This window comes from Ammospiza caudacuta, chromosome 1 (assembly GCF_027887145.1).
Source record: "Ammospiza caudacuta isolate bAmmCau1 chromosome 1, bAmmCau1.pri, whole genome shotgun sequence".
NCBI lineage: Eukaryota > Metazoa > Chordata > Aves > Passeriformes > Passerellidae > Ammospiza > Ammospiza caudacuta.
In genome coordinates this window covers 16,933,063-16,939,767 of record NC_080593.1, presented here as the reverse complement: position 1 = coordinate 16,939,767, position 6,705 = coordinate 16,933,063, and the positions used below count along the sequence as shown (strand labels likewise).

The 6,705-nt window shown below is 41.5% G+C and overlaps 1 non-coding gene across 1 annotated transcript; it reads right to left on the bottom strand.

Annotated features, from left to right (window-relative positions):
* Positions 1 to 2,577: 2,577 nt before the first annotated feature.
* On the bottom strand, positions 2,578 to 2,651 carry TRNAN-GUU (transfer RNA asparagine (anticodon GUU)). The gene has a single exon. It is a non-coding gene; the product is annotated as a tRNA-Asn (tRNA).
* Between the last annotated feature and the right edge of the window lie 4,054 nt (positions 2,652 to 6,705).

Sequence of the window (6,705 nt, the reverse complement as noted above, 5' to 3'; positions counted from 1 at the left end):
GCAGTAGTTGGCAAGTATCATAATGCTGGGAGATGCTTGTAATTTATTGCCATATTAGTTTCCCCCCTAGTTTGGGTGCATCCCTATGCTTAGAAGAGACAACTTTTGATTTCTCACAGAAGGTCCTTTTATCACCTGACCTGGATTCATCTTTTATTCTGCCTTTGCCAGATCTGACAGCTTTTGTCAGAGGGAGGGAATGGCAGGGCACTCTGAATACTGGGTATTGTTCTGTGAAAGAATTAAGTCATTTTTTCCTTACTGCACAGTAAAATATTTCTGGGAGAGAAGTATTCTGAAACAGCATAATTAGTGAGACTGAAAGCAGTTAGAGGGGTGGTTTTCTTTAAGTAGATGTTTTCTAATTGACTTGCAACTAGCTTTTCTGTCTTCATCTTTTAAGCATGTTTAGTTCTGTCACTTTCTGTCTCTGAGGAATGTTTTTCCTAGAGTGTCACTTCTTTTCATAATTTCTCTGTCAAGAAGCTCTACACTGGAAAGCTGGATTCTTGCACTTCCAGTATTTGTTAAAGAAAATTTAGCAACAGTTACTGTGCTACATTTTTTTATTCTTGCCTTTTTTTTTTTTTTTTTTTTGTGAGGGTGTGGGTTGTGGAGCTGCCATCTTTCAAATAAATCTGTTCCCATGCTTCGCAAGTTTTTCCCCCTTTGTAGGTCAGGTTATCTCTAAGTGCACATCCACTGTTGTAGTTGTAATACGAGTGTATCTGAAACTACAATAAGCTGTACCATAAGCTCTGCTCCAAACTGATGTGGGCCTATTTGTGTTCATGGTGCTACATGGTACTGCATCTATCCAATCCAAAGCCCCTGTGGTAGGTTTGTGTCTTGCTGTCCTTCTGCATGCCTTACTGATGCCTTAGTAATGCCTTATTGATGAAAGCATCATTGAGCAACATTAGCATGAGCAGGACTTTTTCATGTTGCCAGACAAATCACTACATACACTTCAGACCTAGCTAAGCCTTGAAGGGCAAAATATAAAGTGTTTTTCCTGGCCGCTGTCCAGCAGTGGGAGAAGAAAAGAGAGAAGCTCTCCATTAAAACTTCCAAGTTTTTTTTTTTTGGTTTCTACACCCTTTGTTTGTGAGTACCTGTGGCACCTTAATTAAAAATTTATGAGATGTTATATGGGCAAAGAACTGTGAAGATGTGTTTTCAAACTACTGCATGCATGTGTTCTGTGATTGATTTAATGCAATGGAAGTTTTGTCCTTATCCTTGTGCTTGAGTAACATCTGGTCCTATCTGTTAGAGTGAAAATGGTCACAGTGAGTAAATATTTCTTTTTCTCATGCTCCCAGTTTCTGTAACATCTATGCACATTTTATGTACAATGATAGCAAAATTCCCAGTCAACTTCTAGAGTTTCTGAGCTCTAGTTCTTTATTTTAGAAGTTTAAAACAACCTCAGAGAAGTGTTAATATAGAAGTGTCAAATCATGATTGGAAGGAAACCCGTCTAGTGTTTTCTGTGTATCATCAGCTCTGGATTTACTAGCATCTGGTAATGTCTGCTTGGAACCTTTTGACAGGCATGCTTGGTTCCCAGTTCTTAATGCTTGTCAGGCTGGACTTTCTGAGGAATGCGGCTGTCCAGATGTTGTTGACAGCACAAAACTTGTTCTTTAACAGTGATGAGAAGGTCCAGATGTAGCTACTTAGGATTAGGAGCGAAGCTGTGAACTGGGGTTCAGGGTAGAGCAGTAGCAGCCCCCCAAACTGTGAGGACAGTTTTAGTAATGTGTAATACATTTTGTACACAAAACAGAAACTATTATAATGCATGGTATAGTAAGTATATTTAATATATCTAACACTACTTTATTAAAACAATTTAATAAAATACATAAATGTATAAACTTTTTATATCAGGGAGCATCTGTCATGTCTTTAGATGACAGCTTAAGACATAAATACTGCAAATTAGAAATTCAGCTTTAGAAATAATTAGTTCAGAGTAGGTATGAGGAAGATGGATGGATGCATGCATGCATGCATGCTAAGCCTGTGGGCAGGTGTCATCCAGAAGAGCAAGAGTAAGGATGCTTATGGAAGCAAGGTGGAGGGAACCTGAGGGACTGTACAAAGTTGTCAGGAGAGGTTTAGGTTGGATATTAGAAAAAGATTCTTCACCCAGAGTGTGGGTGGACACTGGAACACGCCCCCAGGGTAGTAGTGGTCACATCACCAATCCTGACAGTGTTCAAGAAGTGTTTGGACAATACTCTCAGGTACATGGTGTGACTCTTGGGGCTGGTCCTGTGGAGGGCAGGAGTTGGACTTTGAGGAACCTTTTGGGTGCTTTCCAACTCAGAATATCCTTTGAGATGTTGAGCTTTCCCTGGAAAGGGACCTGGGGGTTCTAGCAGACACTGAGTGAAGCAAAGCCAGCAAAGTGCCATTGTGACAGGTCCAATTCTGTCCAGCTGCTGTCCAGTGGGGTGGCTACAGCACATACTGATGTATATGGTCATTCCTTCCGTGGGCAGGACTTGGCACCTCCCCTTACTGGGCTTCAGGAGGTTCTTTTTGACCCTTAAAAGGGATCCCCTCCGTCCCTGGGTGGGCTTGAACCACCAACCTTTCAGTTAACAGCCGAACGCGCTCTCCGATTGCGCCACAGAGACTGATGTGCTGCACTCCCAGAGGAGCTGAATTCCTGTCTGTGTCCAGTGAGTGCTGCTGGTGCTGAGCAGTGCTGGGTGTGCTGAACAACGACTGCAGCACTGCAGGCACACTGCTGCAGCAAACCTGACGTGCTATTGTGTCAGTATGCAGGGACAGGAAATGCTGTTACCTCCTGTGGGGAGTGAAGGATGAGATTCTTTTGAAGTAGCTGTTCCTCATACTTACCTCTCTCAGGAGAGGAGGTCTTGGGGTTGTGTCATGCCAGGCAATTTGCTAGTTGTTCCAAGTTAACAGCACCGTTTCTTCTGCTTTTTGTGCTTCTGGAAATTTAGCTTTAATGTCTGAAAACCTATGTGGCTTGTTAATTGCATGTTAATGCAATTAAAGCAAAACATGGATATGCTTCAGAACATGGACTGTGAGATATCAAACTGACTGCAGAAATCTCAGTGAAGCTGGGAACTGGGGATTAGAGGTGAGAGAGCTGTTGGGCAGATCTTAATGAACAGGGAAGATTTCATGGAGAAGTATGCATTTTTAAGCTTCATACCTCAAAGAAACAAGATGTTATCAATGCTAGTGGGGCATATGTATTTTTTACTGTCAGTCTTCAGCCAGGAAAAGGTGGAACCTCCTGCTCTGTGTGCCCTTGTGTATTGCTGGAAAAAAAAAAAGGATATGAACTGAGATACATGACAGGACCTGAGTTCTGTTGAGCTAGTGAATCTGTACCTGGTTTGTCTAGTTTTCTGCCAGAACAAAACTGTTTTAGTACTCCAGCCTTTTTGTTGTTGTCCATTTACTGAAGGAAATACAGCAAAAAGTTGGCTTGAAAATGGTTGAATTGCTTTTGAAAATTAGTAAGTTTAATCTCTACAGGGCTGTGCTTTGGAGTGCTGCTTAAGGCATTGCTGGTGAAGTGCTGTCACTGAGCTGCAGAAGCATAGGAAGATGTGTAAACTAAGAAGGGATTGGAGCAACTTTGAGAGATAGGAACTGTTAAGGTGGAGAAAAACACACTCTCAGTAGCAGCAGTAGATAGTCTTTCTTAGCAGGGGGTATGACAGCAAGCTGCTTCCTTTTCCCTGTTCCCTTTTCCTGTTCCCTTTTCCTTTTTTTCCTTTTCTTCTGGTATTTTAAGCTGTGCTGTAAGGCAGTCTACACCATGTGCCTTGAAGCTGTGGGGCAGGTCAGTCCCATAGTGTGCCCTGGGGTCTTCCTGCTCCAGCTGCCCCCCTCAGGGGCTGAAGTGGTGGTACTTGGCTCCTGCCTGCCCTGCACACTGGGTTACTTGCCAGGATCCCTTATATGAGAGAAGGGTGGGGATCCAGGTTTCATCCTGAGCTGGATTTGGAGGGTAGCTGGGCTGAATGGACCTGGGATGGCCCATGTTAAGTGTTGAAGAGAGAATCTGCTCCTTTTTAGCTCCCCCACCCTGCCAACTGCTTGCAAGTCAGATGGACATAAATGTCCCTTTTCTGGACTATGCCGTTGCTCAAGTGCATGTGTGCATTGTATGAAAAATTATACCTAATCATGTATAAAATCACTTTCAGATGTGAGAGAGTTTGTGTGTGTTCTCATGCTCTGTAACTTCTGCCTCCCTTGCAGCCTCTACTGTAGGCTTTGCAAGGGTTAGATGAGTTTGCCACCAAGCATAACTCTTTTCTCCAGAGATTTTATCTTTTAAATGACTAATTGAAAAACTCTCCCTTTGCCTGTGCACAACGGATTTCTACCAAGTCCTGTCAAATCTCCCAATCTGTTTTCATCTTATGGTGCAATTTACTTTTATCCCAAAACACAGCCCTCCAAATTTGCCAAAGAAAACATTGGGCTCTGTAGAAAGACTGTTTTAAATGAAGGTGTTTGGAAGAATCTGTTACAAAAGTAAAAAAAGTACAAGAAAAAAAGGCAATGTGTTTTTTATAGAATATGTTTAAAAATTTTTTTATGCTCTGATTAGAGACTAAGTGGACCCTTGAAACCACAGTCTCTTTCCTTCTTGAAATTTTATGTCTCTCAGTTAATAAGCAGCCATGAAAGTGCTGGGATTTTTATTTAAAGGCCAATGTGAACATTAGAAGATATTTTCAGACATAACTGAGAAATGGTGCTAAATGAGACTTGCCAAACTGATACAAGAGAGAGAAGATATTTGTCTTGGGCACCTGCAGTTGGCCCTCCCCAAAGCCTGAGCTCTCCATATTCATTAGTCCTCTGCAGTGTGCAGAGAGAGGCTTGCAAAGGCAGTGCAAGATGGGTCCTGATTGCTGTAGAAGCGTTTGGTGGCAAACTCCCTTTGAGTATTTGGGCACAAATTATTTGTGTAAGATCTTACAAGGACACAGAAACCTGCACTAACATACCTGAGTTCCCACTTAATGCCAACCACTTACTTCCCCTAGTTCAGTAGTTGCAGCTTTCCTGTAATAATTCACAGTTGCTCTATATAAACTTCATTTAGGTGCATATGGGGAAATGAGGATTAGGGCTATTGTGTTGTAGGAGTCCTGGTTGCATTCTACCCAAATTTAGCTAGTACAGCTTAATAATGCAGAGTTATTGCATTGTAGCTGTTCATTCTCAGTAGGAATTTTTAAACATCTTCTGTGGTTGAAAACTCTTTCATGAGGAGGAAGAGGGAAAAAAAGAGCTCAGGTCAGATAAAATGAATAAAGTGTTTGACTCGTGATTGTAATTTTACAGCTTGGTGCAAGCTCCAGAAGGGCTGGGGAAGTTCAGGTTTGCTGGTAGAGTGTCAGTGTTAGCTGCTTTGGGAGGGGCAAGGAGGACACTTGGCTCCTCTCATGCTGGTCATACTCCTTTCAAAAATATTTATGATTTTTGGAATCTAATGATTTAGATGTTCAAGCTGAATATTGTGTCCTAGGTCATGATGAAAGCTGAACTTGCATGAGCCCTGTGTTCATACAAATGCAGTATCTTGGCCTTGCTGAACAGTCTCCTTTCACAAAAAGTCCTTATCTAAAAACTTGGTTTCGTATAAAGCTTAACATGAAAACTCGTGGAAAGAATTTCCTTTCTGAACAAAAGCAAACTCTCTGCACAAATCTCTCTGGTTCTGCAAATGCATCTCTTTGTGACCTGCAGATGGAGAAACTGAACCTTTGTGCTGGCTTTGGGCTTAAACGGGCTTATTTTTATTTATTTTAGCATTTTATAAGTCACACCTTTAGTTAAACTGGTTCAAGCTGGCTGTGTAGAGAAGTCCACAGATGGAACACACAAAATGACTGCCTGAAAACTGGGCAAAATTGATGACTCTATCCTGTAGTGGCTGAATGGCTCCAGCTGGCTTTTGTTTTATCTTACAAGAAACCTCTGTCTGAGGCAGTGTCAGGATTAACAGCCTGGCTGGTTTGTTCACTGGAAAACTACTCCATTTGACTTCCTGGATGCTGTGAAAGTTACTGTAAAATCAGAGGTGAAAAAGTTACTTCCCCAAAGAATACCTCATCACAATAAGCATACTTTTGCAAGGCAAGGAAATTCTTAAAAAAAAATTATTACAGAGTTGACCAAGGGAGGTGGAGAGGCACAGGGGAGGAAGAAGAGCAGAATGGATTTTGCATCAAGTGCTTTTCAACTTCTCTTCCATAAGATGGCAGCAGCTTATTTTGTCAACTGGACTGGGAGACGGATCTGAAAGCTCTACAGAATAGACATTCAGTCTAAGGCTTTAATTCTATTTTCTTGGTACACATCCCTTATAATTGTCCCAGTGTAGATCAGTTGTGAATCTTACTTTGTGTGGAAAACTGTTTTCTGTTGTTTGGTACAGAGATAATGTAGTTTTATTTTTTTCTGAATTCAAGCACAGATGCTTTTGCATTTGTAAGGGTTTAGTGTGCAAGATGTGGGGAGAGTGACAGGGTTGTTTGGCCTATATTGGTATTTTATAAGTGTTTCACTTTGTGTGACTGTTTTGTTAATAACTGCCCAAAACAACTTGAATTCTGTGAATGGAGGAGGTAGAAAAACTGTTGGGATTATTCTCTCCTCACATAATTGGAGTTCAGTTTCATGAAA